The 16,381-nt window shown below is 41.7% G+C and overlaps 1 protein-coding gene across 1 annotated transcript in view; it reads right to left on the bottom strand.

Moving 5' to 3' along the window:
• TTC8 (tetratricopeptide repeat domain 8) overlaps positions 1-16,381 on the bottom strand; it is a gene marked incomplete in the record, with an annotated part of 1,400,571 nt that overhangs the window by 1,383,567 nt on the left and 623 nt on the right.

Raw genomic sequence — 16,381 nt, 5'->3', positions numbered from 1 at the left:
TACAACTTCACAGACACTCCTGGGAAAGGCTGACACAGATTCTCCAACTGTGCCCCTTTACCCAGAATATACGGTAGTAATTACTGCCACCACCCAGTTACTAATATCAGCTACTAAAAGGCCCATAAAAGGGTGTCCAATTATTACTGTGCAATATTATTATCCAATGGTAGTATGACTAACAGTCAAGGCTTACTTTAGAGTGGCCTATTACAATAACCTCTATAAATATGCAATGCACTCTAGAGCTTATCTCTACACAAATCAGCCACAGGTAGAAGGTTTTAAAAATATTTAATAATAAATAATTAAAACTCAAGACAAAACTACTACACTACAGCGATATCTAGGAGTTCAGAGATCACACAGAAACTTAAAATAATACAGTAGGACAGGTCTGATTTCAAAGAAACATACCTAATTAATCTTTACTAGTTTTAACTATTCCTACAAGAAATCACAGTGCTAAAACTTACATGTGAGCAAAAGGCAGAGTGCTGATAAGTTAGATGTCCAAAGTCAAAATGCTTCCAGTCTCTTGTGAGAAATAGTATTTAAACATTACTAACAAACATGTCTCTAAGGCCCTCCCAAAATTACATCATTTTTGACACTTAGGTTTTCCCAGTATTCATACTGCATCATCTTAACACCTGGTCTGAGTTCTCAGGCCACAAACTGCATTACTTAGCAATCTAACACCTGCACAGAAACTTACAACAATAGAAGACATTTCACATGTGTATTCTAACAGAAACTAGAGCAATAAAGCACATTCCACATCTAAATTCTGGTCATAAACTTTAGCCTTAAAACAATGGGCATGAAACCTTCATCCAGCCACCCTGGAGCCGAATTCTAATATGAAAAGGTCACAACATGCTTCACTGGGCCAGTAGAGTGCAATGTTGTCACATATTTTGCAGTTCCACATTTCACAGTGTTCTTTTACATTCAAGAAAACATGCCTGTATTTTACATTTACTTACAAATGCCAGAATTATATATCAAATTCTATTTGACTAGGCCGGCAGCCTTCGCCCATTTCTCCCCAATCGTCACACCGCTACATACCACAATCTCCATTCAAACCAAAGTTCCAAAACGTCAATCATATGGTCCCAACCATATAAATTTCAAAGTTGTGAAACTTTGATAATCTGATAGGGACCCAAACTATCAACCAGTTTCCTCGGTTAATTATTTTAACCGTGTACTTTTAACTTCACTTTCTCTACATACATTAATCTGCTTCTTTTAATAGCTGCTCCTTGTTCCTTAATTTTTTATACCACAACCTATTTTAAGTCTCTTACAAGTGAGTCAAACAACTCACCAAATTCAGTCTTCAGCTCGATTCTTCACTTTACGAGAGTAAGCATCTGTTGTAGTATTTGTAGGACGTTGAGACTTTGTAAACAGACAGCTTTTAAAAGGCAAGTTCTTTCTAGGCTCAAAACAGTTCCTCAGTGTTTGCCCATTTACTACCTTTTTGTATTTCTTCTCTTTAGAAAATAAATACATTTGTTTCTACACAGGCAAACTTTTTTTTAATTTGCAGCTTGGTGCTCTCTAGTTGCTAGGAGACGGACTGGTAAACTCAAGAGAATGAACTTATTCATACAGTCTGTGCCTAATGCTTCTGCATGCATCTTCATGGTTATGTGTCCATCTTTAAGCATTGGGACTTCTTGAAAATGACAATGAATCTGACAGTTACATGGATATCCACTCCAAGTGGATAACCGTGGTAAGAATAGAATGCACCGAACAGTGTACATTCAATACACTATAAAAGTACATATTCCTTATACCTCAGTTTGGTATTTCATCAACAGAAATATTCTAAAGAGCTATTGCAAAGGTAAGTGAAGGCTTGGAAGGTGTTGCAAACATAACTGATTTACTATTGTAGAATCAAGTGTGAGGAAATCACGGTTAGAAGGCATGTAATAAGGTAATAAATTTGTTTAAGACAGCAAAATTTCAAGTTAAAGAGCTGCAGGTAAAATGTGACAAGTAAGAAACACGAGTCATATCCTAACATCTGAAGGACTGAAGCGTGATACAGAAAAAGACAGAGAAACTGTGCAAATGACAGCCAAAAGTTAAACAGATATTACACAGGTTTCTAGGAATGCTTATGTAACTTGCAAACTTTGTAGCAAATATTTATTGGATAGCAATGCTTGTAAAGCAGTTGTTAGAGCATGACCATCATTAGCAAACTCTTTTTCTACATGGACTGTGGGTGTTGTGTCAACTGTCACTATCTTTCTTGATTCAGTGCCACTCTCCCACCTTCTTTGATGGCCTTTTGACTGTTGCAGGTTCTGTCGCACATATTCCATCCATTTAATGAATGTCCTTGTTGTCTCTCTTTTCCTTCTCAGGGTCTCTCACAAATCATCTTCACCAGATTATCTTCTGCTTTCCTGCACATGTATCCAAGCCACAGTAATTTATTTTCTTTGCCTTTTCTGCAACTGGAGCTACTGTGGTATCTGGTGTGATGTTCTCCTTTCTTTGTCTGAACCACAGTATGCATCCTACCACCTGTGGCAGCCACATCATCTCCATCACCTCTAGCTTCCCCACCTGCTCTGCCTTCACTGCTTAGGTTTCTGTACCACAAAGAAGTACTGGTACTACCCCTGACACTCTGCGCCAGGTGGCTGCAGTTTGTCTGATTCTAGCTTTGACCTCCTTATTCAGACTTCCTTTCTCCTTAACCATACCAACCAGATACTTGAAGCTGTTAATCTGTTCCATTATTTTCCCTTCTATCTCAATTTTCAGCCTCATCTGACTGTCCCATTTTCTGCCATGGCAACTGTCTTGTCTGTACTCAATCTCATCTCAAATGTGTTCAACTTTGTATTCCATTTACCTATCATTTGCTGAAGTTCTTCTTCAGAATCTGCCTATAACATTCTCTGCATACAACAGCTTTTCTGAACTGATCCTTGGTCTGTTTAAAAATGCAGTCCATCACCACTATGAACATCAGTGGGCTCAGAGCTGAACCCTAATGCACACCAGCTCCTACTGAGTCCAGACACTTTTCTTACTTTTGTCATAGGGACTGTACAGAGCCTGCACTAATTCTATCTCTGTTTTTGAGATTTTGAGCCATTGCAGTACTGCCCAAATAAACTTTGTTGGGACCTTATAAAATGCTTTCCCAGAGTCTAGGAATTCCCAACTGGAATCTTTCCTCATCTCTAGCTTCTTCTCAACTATCTGTTTTACAGCAATCATCAGGTCAGTTGTGTTGTATCCTGACCTGAATCGAACTGCTCATCTCCCATCTTACTTTCTACTATTATGTGTCTTCAGCAGTTTCATGCAGTGTGACCTGAGTTTACTATCTCTATACTGCCCACAGATAAGAATATCCCATTTGTTGTTGTACACTGGCACTAAAATGCTTATTCTCTAGTCGATGGGGATATGCCTTTCTCTCCTTACTACTAGGAGGACCATTTCTTCCCTTGCTCACGCGACATCTTGATCATATCTACCATGACCTCATCTGAACTTGCTGCCTTCAAAGACTTCATTTTCTTTAGTGTTGTTCTTACTTCTTCTAGGGCAGATTCTTCTTCCTCTTTGATAGTCAACTGTGACTGGGACAATACAGATGCCGTGGAGTTTTCTTCATTCAGAAGCTGCTGGAAGTACTCCTCCCATCTGCCTTTGATGTCCTATATACTGGTCAGCAGGCTGCTGGTGGCATCTGATGAATATCTTTTGGTCTTTGCCTTACAACCTGATTGAGTTTCTTTGTACCACCTGCTGAGTCACTTTTCAAAGGCAGGTAGAGTACCTCTGATTTCAGGGAGAGATTTTATCAGAATTACTGCTAGTGTCATGGCAATCAAGACTCCATTGTAAAGACAGGGTTAACCCAACCAACATCCCAGAGCAGGGTTGTGATAACAGGTAGATGTTCTGCTAACAAGGAAAAGGCACTGGGGTAAAGTCAGCAAATGCAAAGTCATCCCCAGTGAAACAGTTGGCACACAACATAAACCAATAGTGGCCACAATCAGCTGTACGTAATGATCAGAGAAGGCACTGAGGTCAACACAGACTAGGCTGAAGATCTGGAAACTGACTGGAGCAAAATAATATTTCAAGTGAATAAATAGGGCTCTAGCACCTCAAGAAAGAGAAAATATGTGGATTTGAAGAATGACAAAGTCTGAAAACAGTATAGAACTACAGAACAGCTAGGTTAATAAGGAAAGCTGGTGGTGGAAAGCACAAGTAAGAATGTTATCAAAGAAAGGAGGAGAGCAAGAAGAAGTGGGAGGCAGGAAAGATGAATCAGACTAAGAAGGAATACTGGTTGGCTTAGTGTATGATGCAGCCTGAAAATGAAGCTATAAACAGGAAACCAGTTTTAAAATGCTCAAGAAGCTTGAGAAACAGATGACACTCCTGGCAGACAGGGTTGCATTATAAAGTAAGGCTTACTGAACTGATGGTGTCTTGGGCTATAAACGATGCTCTGAACACCAAAAAGAAAATTATTTTCAATACATTGGGTAGCATTCTCCTAGTGCTGAGTATTCTAACCTGTTTAACAGTGCTCAAGATCAAGTGCCAGTATGGCATCAAGGCCTTCTAATTTCCAGACTGCAATTTTGAAGTGTTTTAAGTTGGAATGCACCCAGGTTTCAGGCTGTTGAGAAAGAAAGCTGTGTGGCAGGAGAAAGAGCAGCAGACCTTCTTATGCTCATCCCTCTTAGTAAGCCAGGGTTATATTGGTGCAAGAGTATCACCAGAACCAGGCTGACACTGCCTTTTGTATTAGTTTAGGGATCCTAGGTAAGGCACAGAAGCGATAAAAAAAGGCCTCTGCTCCATGGAATTGCAAATGCACTCACTCCCCAGCTCCCTTGCAAGAACATCTGGTGCAGAACTATGAGAACTACTGATTCTGTGGGGGGGGCAATACCTCTGGGTTCACCCCCAAACTAACATAAGCTTGCAGACAATTTCAGGATTCACATTCCACTCACTGTTGTTAGTGACGGACCTTTTCAAAAAGTCTGTGAGAGCATTCTGTGAAGGTGGGATGTAATATGCCCTGTGATGAAGGTTCTGCTTTAACACCAGATTCCCGGCTATCTGTGCCAACTTACAAAGGGACTAAGAGTGCATGCCCCACACTGTTGGTTGTACTACACAACCAGGATGATGTCGGTGACTCCCCTTAGTACTCCACATCCCCAGACTGGTCTGAAGATGTCAAGACAACATCTCATTGAGATTAATCTGTCTGACTTTGTCTCTACTAGGAATAAACATCACCCATGAGGAATATATGTGACTAATATGGTGCCCAGACAGACAGTAGCCATACTTACTGAATATGTGGACATTTCAGGGTGCAACGTGAAATGAAAAAAACAACTATCAGCTCATACTTACAGAGACTAAGTTAGAGCACCTGAAGGGAAAAGATGGTCAATGATGACAGGGTTTGTAAAAAAAAAAAAAAATCAAAAACTCATTGGCATACCTGAAAAAGAGGGAGTTACTCATCTGTTTAGGGTTTCCTCATACTGTGTTGACCCAATGGATTAAAGTGACTCAAAGAACATATGAAATGAACAGATACAAAATGCCTTTGTTCCTACTGCTACTGTCTCTGTAAAGCAACAAGAGTAAGTGTTCACTACCTGAGCTCAATGAAAAGTTGTTTTACTTTTTTATGGCAGTCAAACAAAATATTAAAATGAAATGAGGCAAGAGTATATTGTGAGCTGGACTTTTTTGGCAGATACACAAAGAAAAAGAAATCAGCTTATACCAACTATGCACTGGTGCAGAGAAAAATATATGAAATTCAAACTTTTGTGTCATGTGTACTTTAAGACAGTGTTTCCAGTAGATGTTACAACCTTTATGACAGTCCAGGATGGAATTATACCAGAAATATGACCTACGTATCAAGAGAAGGAGAGATGGAGTCTACATCACAGCAAGGAACCCTACATTTGAGTATCTACCATAATAGGGAGTGTGCTTACATAATTATACTGTTAGCATCACAATAACCAGTGACAAAGTAGACTCTATTTCTGGAAAGAGTACTGAGCAGATATCACTCCCTAGTGAGTGAAGGCCCATATAGCATGCTCATCAGGTCAGAGAGAGGAAACTTGTCTCTCCTTCTGGACTGGAAATACAGCTTATAATGCTTGAACATGGCATACACAGTTTTCCAGGTAGCTCTTTTGCAAAACACTTGGAGCTAGTAACACTGTTGAAGAAGGTTACTGCCTGGTAGAGTAGGCTATGACCTGCCACCAGCATTTTACCATTACTTATGTACTCATGTACCCTCAAAAGGACCATACTTAGTACCTCATTACACCTCTCTCTCCAATGTGTTTACTATGCATTTGCATAATTTTATACAAACAAAAAAAAATTATTGTTGACCTATTGAACTATATCAATGTAAAATTGTTACTTAGCTTCTTTGTAATGCAACTTTAACTTTATGCATGTAACCCAACATATGTTAATCTTTTTGCTATAACTGCTATTATATCAATATTGTTTAAAAAAAAGGTTGTGAAGCTTCCACTCACTCAGATGACATTAGTTTTGCAGGGTAATCTGCCATTTTTCCCTGGTATGTTGAAATTCCAACACAGGACTGTTAACAGTACAAGTGTTTAGCGCAATCCCATCAACTAAATAATTGTATTTCTAAAAAACAAAATAAATCCAGTTCCAAACCCCCCTTCAAAAAGAGACTGACTCCAGATCATTAATTTTATAGGTTTTATTGGAATAAGCACTTTCATCCTTGTAGACTTCTTCAGAGATTACAGCAGCACAGGGTAATAATTAGGGAAGAGTTAATATTTCTACTAGGAAATTTAAGTCTCACTGATGTGGAACTATGTTTTACTTTTTTTTTTTTTTTTTTTTTTTTTAAGGAGAAGTGAGATAAGGTATTCCTCTAAAAACAGCCTTACTGTAAGTAAAATGATTGTCTGGGGTCCCATGGAATGTGCACCACAGCAGCAGCAGATGGGTGTACATTAATGGATGCATAAAAGAGGCCACCTGGGCAAAGCTACTGCAAACCATGGGTTCTATGGCTTCTAAATGTGCCTTGCCTTGTGTAGAAGGCCACACAAAGAATCTTTTCCACTTAACACATCCACAGCAAGACATCCTGGCTTTACCTACCACAAGTACCTACCCTAAAAATTGGTCCCTGAGGGAAATCCAGTTGAGATCAACCAAGTTGCCAGCTTGAGGCTGATCAAGCTGAGGTGCATCAGTGAAGCCATTCTTGGGTCAGAAAAGCACAAGACTGAAAGAAAAGGATTAGGCTCAAATGCAGTGACAAAGGTTTGACAGCACCCACTGTAACCCCTACATCCTCACAAGAGCAAAATTGATGCTTGCCATCTGCCAAACAATGTGCCAAGAAGGTCAAAACCTAGACTCTCCATAGCATCCTTACACAGGTGGCCAAGATCATGACTTCCTGAGCCTTCATTGTGGAAAGGAATAGCAATCATCGAAGAGTATCCAGGTCTGCCCTGATAAAAAAAGCAGCCCACCCATAAGGGCCCATAGCAGACTCCTCCCAGATTATGCAGCTCTCTTCACAGCCTAAAACCATGACAGCACCTGAGATCAGGACAATACCAAATTGCCTGCTGAAGGAGTGACAAGCAGTCATTCATTCATATAAAGGATCATATGGAGTGCCTTCAAGCACCTTGACAAACACTCTGGATTCATGAAAAAGACCAGGTCACAGCACTTGGAACTGAAAGTGGGGGCCATTCAGAGCAAAATGAAGCAACTTTATGTGCAAAACCCAAATAATGATGTGCAGAAGACACCAAGATGTCCTGTGGCTATGTGATATCATACCTTGAACACCACCATCTAGAACTTGATTGCACCGTATATATACTCAGTGAACATGGTGGCTCAAGATCAGAAAGAAGTTTCATGTCTATTTTGGAATCAGAAAGAAAAAGAAAAACCCTTGGATTCTATCTGAATGTTATAGTTCCTGAGAAGTATAATCTGGTGCTGTCCCAAAAAGTGTAAAGAGAAGGCCTGGTTTCTGAGCACTGCCCTTTCTGAGAGAAGATATAAATGCACTAAGAGTTGGTCTAGTTTAGCAAATCCAGAACCCAGTGCTCCTTTACAAAGTTCTCCAAAATGAGGCAAAAACTGAAACAGGTGCTTTATGGGCAGTCTTTGCCGATAGTCAGGACTGCGACTGCTGGATTGATAGGGTTGCCATCAATGAAGATTTAGGAGACATAGTTAAGGAGATGCAACATGCCTGTCACTAAGGGTCCTTTCTGTCCTCTGAGAGAGCTTCTTCCTAGAGAAAAAAGCTGGCCTGGAAGCATGAAAGGGATAACAGGCTCCTCACAGTGTGGAGGGTCTGTGTCCTCTTTGAACATCCTCAGTCAGGTTCAAGGAGACTAGCCCATAGGGCGTCTTTCCTTAAAATGGAGCAACCAAGATAGCTTACATGAAATGTCTAAAATCAGCACATCCTGTGCAGTCATATGCTAAAGCATGTTTCCTGAGCTAAAGGATAAACACAGTCAGTGTTTAATTGGGCCATATGAAAGCCCACATAGAAGCCATGGTAAGAGTCTTAACAAGATTCTTTCTGAATATGGCCAGACTATCTTCTGCCTGACCCACCAGAGATGATGGAGGAACCTGAACAAGTGAGACAAGTACTTATGGAACTGAAGTCTCATTGCAGAAAAAGAGAATGCCTTCTTGAAAACCCCGTTCAAAGCCTTAGACTACATGCCAGGAACAATGATGTGGCAATGCAGTGGTCTTTAGGAAGTAGTCTGGATAAAAGGAGCAACATAAGGATCTGACATAGAATGGTTACACAGAATTTCATTCCATTCAACAGGGGACTTACAGAGTATCCTGCAGGCCTGTATTCACACAAGTCATGTGAAATGTAAGCATCAGGGATAAGGGAACAGGGTCCCATCCCTTGGGGAAGCACCCATCAAATGAAGCACAGGGACAGAAAAGGATGGTGAGAGGACCATTGCTGGCATAAGCCCTTGTTCCCAGGGGGTGCAAAGTACAGTCGTGTACACTTACCATGAATGTAGATGTTCAAGTGTATTCACTGTTGCAGTCATCACATTTGGGTTATCTGCTTGCAGTAGCCCACAGTCGGCCTGATTAACAAAGTCGTGGGTCCTGCGTCAGATGCTGTCCCTTCTTCCATGACATCAGGTCGTCAGGGGTGTAAAACATGCAGCCGATGCCATTACATCAGTTTTTCTTGCCCCAGATGTCAGGTGCCCCCAAATGGAAAGCAATTAAATCTATAAATATACAAGGTTATACCTCCAACAAAAAAGCAAATACACCAAAAAGCTTTTGAACATAGTAAAGGAGAGTAGAGGTACAACCAAAAGAAGAAAGGGGGCTGGAGGGAGGGTAACCAGAACTGCAACAGTGAATACACTCGAACATCTACATTTATGGTAAGTGTCTACAACTGTACCATGTTCTTCGTGTTTCACTGTTGCAGTCATCACATTTGGGTAGATTCCAAAAGCTAAGGATGGGAGGAGGAATTTAGATAGCATTAGAACCAGCTATAAGGCCCTGCAAGACTGCAGTGGCAAAGCCAGCTCTGGATTTAGAGAAAATTGGTAGATGGTAATGCTTGGTGAAAGTATGTACTGAACTCCAGGTAGCAGCTTCTAGGATGTCCCTGATAGGGACGCCTCTAAGAAAGGATGTAGAGGTAGATTCAGCCCTGGTTGACTGGGGCCTGATCCCCTATGGGATAGGTTTTCCATGGTGATTGTAGCAGAAATTAATGCACTGGCCTATCCATTTGGAAATGGTTTGCTTTGAAATAGCCTTCCCCTCTAGTCCTGTCCAAGTAGGATCTAAGATGTCTGTGCACGTCTAAGGAGTGCAGTATCCGTTCCTCTTTGTTCTGAGGGTTAGGAAAAAAGGTTGGCAAATGAATGGACTGATTAAGGGCCACATTGGATACCACCTCGGGCAAGAAGGAGGGATTGGTCCTGAGGGACACTCTGTCCGCATGAAAGATGATGAAAGGTTCCACTGCCATGAGGGCTTGTAATTCAGATACCCTTCTTGCTGAAGTGATTGCTAAAAGGAAAGCTGTTTTCCAAGAGAGGAATTTTAAATCCGCAGTGGCAGCTGGCTCAAAAGGAGGAAGGGTGAGCTTTTCCAATACAAAGTTAAGGTCCCAGGCTGGAGATGGGGCTCTCTTGGGTGGTCGTAGATTTTTGGCCCCTCTGAGGAGCTGCTTAAGCAGCAGATGAGAGAAGGGGGGGGTTCTGTGTTATAATGAGCTGGAATGGCTGAGGCGTGAATTTTGATGGAGGAGAAAGACAGGCCCTTGTGAAGCATCTCAGTTAAGTATTGTAAAATCTGAGGTAACTTGGGCACTGGTGTGCTCATCCCTTGAGACTGGTTCCAGGCACACAATCTTTTCCATTTTTCAGCATAAGATTTTCTAGTACTAGGCCTCCTTGCCTCTAAAATGATATCCATCACTGGTTTACTGAGGGATGGTAAAGCAGAGATTAGGTAATTAGCCAGGCTGCTAGGTTCAGTGTATGAAGCTGAGGGTGCAGAATCTGGTTCTCCTGCTAAGACAATAGGGTAGGAGTCTGAGGCAGGTGCCATGGGGCCAACAGTGACACGCTGCGCAAGAGGGGGTACCAGTGTTGGTGTGGCCAGTCTGGTGCAATCAAAATCGTCCTTGGTTTGTCTTGTTTTATCTTTAGTAGTACTTTGGAGAGCAGACGCAGAAGAGGAAAGGCATAAACTGATAGGTTTTTCCATCTGAAAGACAGAGCATCCACTTTCCAAGCTTACTTGTGGGGAGTCCTTGTGCAAAATTTGTTGAATTGATAGTTCTGGGGGGAGGCAAACAGGTCTATATCTGGGCTCCCCCATTTGCTTGTCAACATGTTGAAAATCCTTGGTTCCAGCTTCCACTCATGTGGGTCCATGAGGTTTCTGCTTAGTTCGTTTGCCAGTGTATTTAGTTTTCCTGGCAGGAACTGAGCTTGTAGATGCACTTGTAGCTCAGGGCTGTGTTCTACAATGCCATGGCTAGTCTGCATAGGGGGTAAGAATGTGTCCCCCCTGCTTGTTTATGTACCACATAACAGTGGCGTTGTCGGTCTTTACCATTAATTGTCCTGGAAGAATGTGGTCCTTGAAGGCTGTCAGAGCATTCTGTACAGCTAACAGTTCTTTTTGATTGATATGCAAGTACATTTGACTTGGGTTCCATTTGACCTGAATGCACTTCCCTGCCAGGTGAGCCCCCAATGCATAATCTGATGAATCTGTTGTTAGGGTTTGGGCGGCAGGGGGTGGTGTGAATGGTAGTCCATTGTTTTGATGGTAGGCCTCTGCCCACCAAAGAAACTCTAGGCATAGGCAAGGTATGATAGGAATCATTGCTTCTAGATTCTGAGAATGTTGACACCATAGGCTTTTTAGATACCACTGTAGTTTCCTCATATGCAATCTTACATATGGAATTAGAAGAATGCAGGAGGCCATGAACCCCAAGGCTTGTAGTATTTGCCTTGCAGATAGTAGGGCTTTTGTGGCCACTTGTTTGAAGTAGGTTGTCAAAAAAAATTGTTTCTCTGGTGTGAGGAAAGCCATCTGGGAAGTTGTATTCAAGCTTGCTCCCAGGAATATGATTTGTTGACAGGGTACCAGGTGTGACTTCTTTTCATTTATGGTGTATCCCAGACAAGTTAGCACCCTTTGTACAAAGGCCAGATGATTCAAAAGTATGTCCTGGCTTTCTGCCTGAATTAAACAATCGTCCAGGTATGGGTATATTTGAATATTTCTTTGCCTGCAAAATGCAGTAACTGGTGCTAGGCACTTTGTGAATACCCTGGGTGCAGTAGATACGCCAAACGGCAGTGCAGAGAACTGATAGTGATTGTAACCTGCTTTGAAGCACAGGTATCTTCTGCAAGATTCCCTGATTGGGATGTGCAGGTATGCTTCCTTTAAATCGAGTGTTACCAGGCATCTTTTCCTAGCATAGAAAGCAACTGAAGCGTCAGCATCTTGAATTTTGGAATCACCAAAAAGGTGTTTAGAGTAGACAGGTCCAGAATAGGATGCCATGAATTGTCTTTTCTGGGTACCAGGAAAAGTCTTGAGGAGAAACCTTGTCCTTTTTCCTCTTCTGGTACAGTTTGAATAGCCTTTATGTTCAAAAGAGAGAGAGTATATGCTTTTGAGCCTCTGCCCATGGATTTGGGGGTAGATCTGGCCAACCTTTTGGCATTGGTAATGTGTGGAAGTGAAATCTGTATCCTTGGGACACTATATTTAAAACTCATTTGTCCTGTGTAATGAGTTCCCAGTTTTTGTCCTGCAGACCAATCTTTCCCCCTAAAGGAGCATTGAGTTGAGAAGTGCTTGGAAGTTTTAAAAACAAGTCATTGAGACAGTTTTACATAGGGGGGAGTCTTACTACTCCCAGATTTGGAAGTGGAAGCCCCCCACTGCTTAGTCTTGTGTGTCCCCTGGGACTGAAACCTGGGGTCTCTGCTGTGTCTGGGTTTGGATTGAGAAGGCCTGGAAGGAGCCGGAAAGGACCAATTCTTAGAGAGCCAATGCCTACTAAATCTTGGAGGCTGAACTTGTAAGAAATCTTTAACAGTTTGCACAGATTTAGCTTTATCTTCCATCTTTTTAAGAACTTCCTCAGCTTTGTTGCCGAACAGGTGGTCCTGATTTAAGGGAGCATCCAACAGTTTATCTTTAACATGATCAGGCAAAGATTGCTCTTTAAGCCAAGCATGCCTTCTGAGTACAGACCCAGTAACAGCAGATCTGCAAGAGGCCTCTAAAGAAACAAACACACATTGCAAAGTATGTTTTCCAACCTGTTCAGCAGAATGCATTAAATCCTGTAATTCCTTATTTTCAGCACAGTCAGGAATCAACATCATTTTCTGTTTAAGCAATCCAATAATATGTTTCTGATACTTTAACATATGAAACTGACAATTTATGGCCCTAATGGCCAAGGTTGCAGAAGTGTAAACCTTCTTACCCCATCTATACAGCGTCCTGGAGTCTCTATCAAAAGGGATAGGGTTTTTGGCAGTAGAGGCCTTAATGCCCTTGGGTCCCTGTGAAATAGTCTCTGGATCCGCAATAGGATTTTTAAAAAGGAACTTGTGAGAATCAGAAACCCTGTAATATCTGTCAGGTATTCTGGCAAAGAACCAGGGGCCAAACAGGCATCATCAACAATGTCTAGTACAGGAGGTATAGCTAAAGGCCTGTGCTGAGGCAAGAGTAAGAAATCCCTAAGCCTCTTTTTCAAATCAGAAAAATCCTGGCTTTCCCAGTGGAAATGCTCCCTTAGAGTGTGCAAGGTTTCATCAAAAGAAAAATCCTCTGGAGGGGAATCAGAGGGAATAGAGTCCTCTGCATCAGAATCCTCATAAGTAGATAAGGGTAAATCCAGATCATCAGAAAAATCAGAATCCTGGTCAGAAGATTCATAAACAATTTCAGTCCTAGGTCTCTTAGAAGAGGGTGGTTGGCTACCCCTGATTAAAGTAATAAAATCCTCAGCCATTCTTATCATTTGTTTTTTAGGCATAGAGGCCTGAGCATAAGGGGCTACCCCTGATTAAAGTAATAAGATCCTCAGCCATTATTATCATTTGTTTTTTAGTCATAGAAGCCTGAGCATGAGGCCTGGGTGTCGGTTTTCTAGACATGGTTCGAGGTTTAGACCTTAAAGAAGAAAGAGGCGTCAGTTTAATATTCAAGTCTGTAGGCCTGAATACACCCTCAGAAGCCGGTGTCTGCACAGCGGCTCTTGACCCATCCAAGGTAGAGACATCCGCAGGTTCCACAGTTGAAGCATCCTGCAGCATACCAGACTCCGAATGGGTCTCAGTAGAGGTCTGCGAATCAGAAGTAGCGGGTATCAGGGGCTGCGAAAGCACCTCACTGAGTACCGGCAAACTGGCGAATGGCTTAGAAGGATGGTCGGCAGCTTTGGACCTAGGCGGCCTGTCTCTGTCTTTATCTTTGCATTTTTTTGGAATTCCGGTAGTTGGATGGCTTACCGACAACACTTCTGGATAAATGAACTGAGAATCGAAATATTTAGAGGTGAAAATATACTGACGACGGATAGTGCGTTGATTAAATAAAGCACAAAAATGACAGCAAGGTATATCATGGTCAGGGCCTAGGCAAGGAATACAGTACGAATTAAAATCTTTGTAAGGTATTTGCTTTCCACAAGAAATGCAATTAACAACTTTTACTGACATCGGTAAGGAGCAAGAAAAAGTTTCCCCAACGGGGTACTTAGCTTTAGTTGAAGACTTTGGTTCTGAAACTCGAAAATGAAAATTTCGGGAGTCGTCCGACCGGCACTTATGAACTGCTTCTGCTTTGGGCACCGCACGGCAAGAAAGACTGATGTAATGGCGTCGGCTGCATATTTTATACTCCTGATGACCTGACGTCATGGAAGAAGGGACAGCAACCGACGCAGGACCCAAGACTTTGTTAATCAGGCCGACTGAGGGCTACTGCAAGCAGATAACCCAAATGTGATGACTGCAACAGTGAAACATGAAGAACATCGGCACCCTCTAAAAAAAGAAAGTCTTCATATTCAGAGGGCTTTATACTCCCCAACATCAAAAATGTAAAAAACGGCATTAGCTTTCTCCTTGCAAATATTACAGCACCAGCCACCCACTAGCATACAATCGATCATTCATTTACACAGACCCAATGTTGCCCAAATGCAGCTATTCAAATCAATGCAAGTACTGCAATTCCACTCAGTCAGCAGCACTGATCATGCCCCCTAACAGACTGTGCCTGTGACAGCTACCCCTTTGCCTCAAGCTTGCTATGGTCCAGACAGGTTCCACAAGAAACTAAGAACCAGGGAGCATCCGTGGTCAGGACTATCCTATTAATGCTGCAGGCACAGGAGAACCCAGGGGAGATTCCCTGATCCTAACCTAAGAGTTTTGTTGGACTCTGAGTGGGGAGGGATAGGAAAGAAGACTCTTCTACTGTGAGTACTAACATGCACACACCAGGGGACAATGTCTACTAGGGTTATACTACAGAAGCAGTCAACTAGTAAGTAGAGAGTTCAATCAACCATGTAGGAAGCAGTGGGGACGCTACAAGATGCATCCTACCAAGGTAACTGTTGGAATGCTCCTTTCAAGGGCCTCTCATCATCAGCCACCAAAGAGTGCAATCTCATTCAATTGCTGGTTGGAGAGGAATTCCTGACATGTAAAGAAAGTGAAACTACTTTGTAGACAGACTTTGCAAGATGCAATCTATGTGTCGGTAATGATTCTCTCAGCCTCACATGTTGCTCTGGCAATATTCCAAAATACCACGAGGGACCATCCTAACTGTGTCTAGTCAGCGCACCTACAAACATTAGCATCTTCCAAGCACAGAGACAATCCCTCATGCTTCTTCCTATGTTATCCACACATGGCTAGGCTAAAGAGTCTGCAGGTATTGCAGTGCCTAACATAATATTAATTTTCAAAACAATACCAACAATGTGAGTGGTGAAAGCCCTGGGTATGGTGTGGTGGCCACAAGAGCTCTTAGAGTACTACAACTTCTGTAGAGAGCAAAGGAGTTTTTTTTGTTACAATAAATATTAGGACCACAAACTAGCAAAAACAAACAACGGGGTACAGAGACAGGACCTTGGGCCACAGCAGGACATTATGTGATGTTATCATGTGACACATAAGGGTATCCCAATGCAGAGGTAAAAGTAAAAATATTTCTAAACTACAAACAGCAGAAGAAAAATTTCAAAAGAATTATCCAATAAAGAGAATTCTTTAAAGTCAGATATTTCATCTTACTGCCCTTTTTCAGACATGCCCCATAGAAAAAGGTGCTCAATTAAAATGAATAGCTCATTCAGGTCAATGAAAATTACAATTCCAAAGAGAGGAAAAAAAGGAAAAATTGTGGTGCCCTGGAATTAACAAAAAGTACCTCCCACAGCAAACTCCAATGACCTGGACTAAAGAATTCAAAGAGAATCCTGGACTGCAAAGAATTCTGAAGTTACTTCAATGACTCATGAAAATTCCAACATATATGTACAGCAACATACAAAATACATGTTTTGTGTTATACCAATACTGTATGTTGTTTTACTCATAACTGTTTCTTTTACTCTTTACTTAAGCTTATCTCCTTAGATCTCTGCTGAAAAGGGGCACCAACCAGTTGGACCATCACAGCTAAATTCAAGTAAATAAAC

Source organism: Protopterus annectens, chromosome 6.part0 (assembly GCF_019279795.1).
Source record: "Protopterus annectens isolate FY-2018-M chromosome 6.part0, PAN1.0, whole genome shotgun sequence".
Classification (NCBI taxonomy): domain Eukaryota; kingdom Metazoa; phylum Chordata; order Ceratodontiformes; family Protopteridae; genus Protopterus; species Protopterus annectens.
This window is presented reverse-complemented; position numbering and strand designations above follow the sequence as displayed.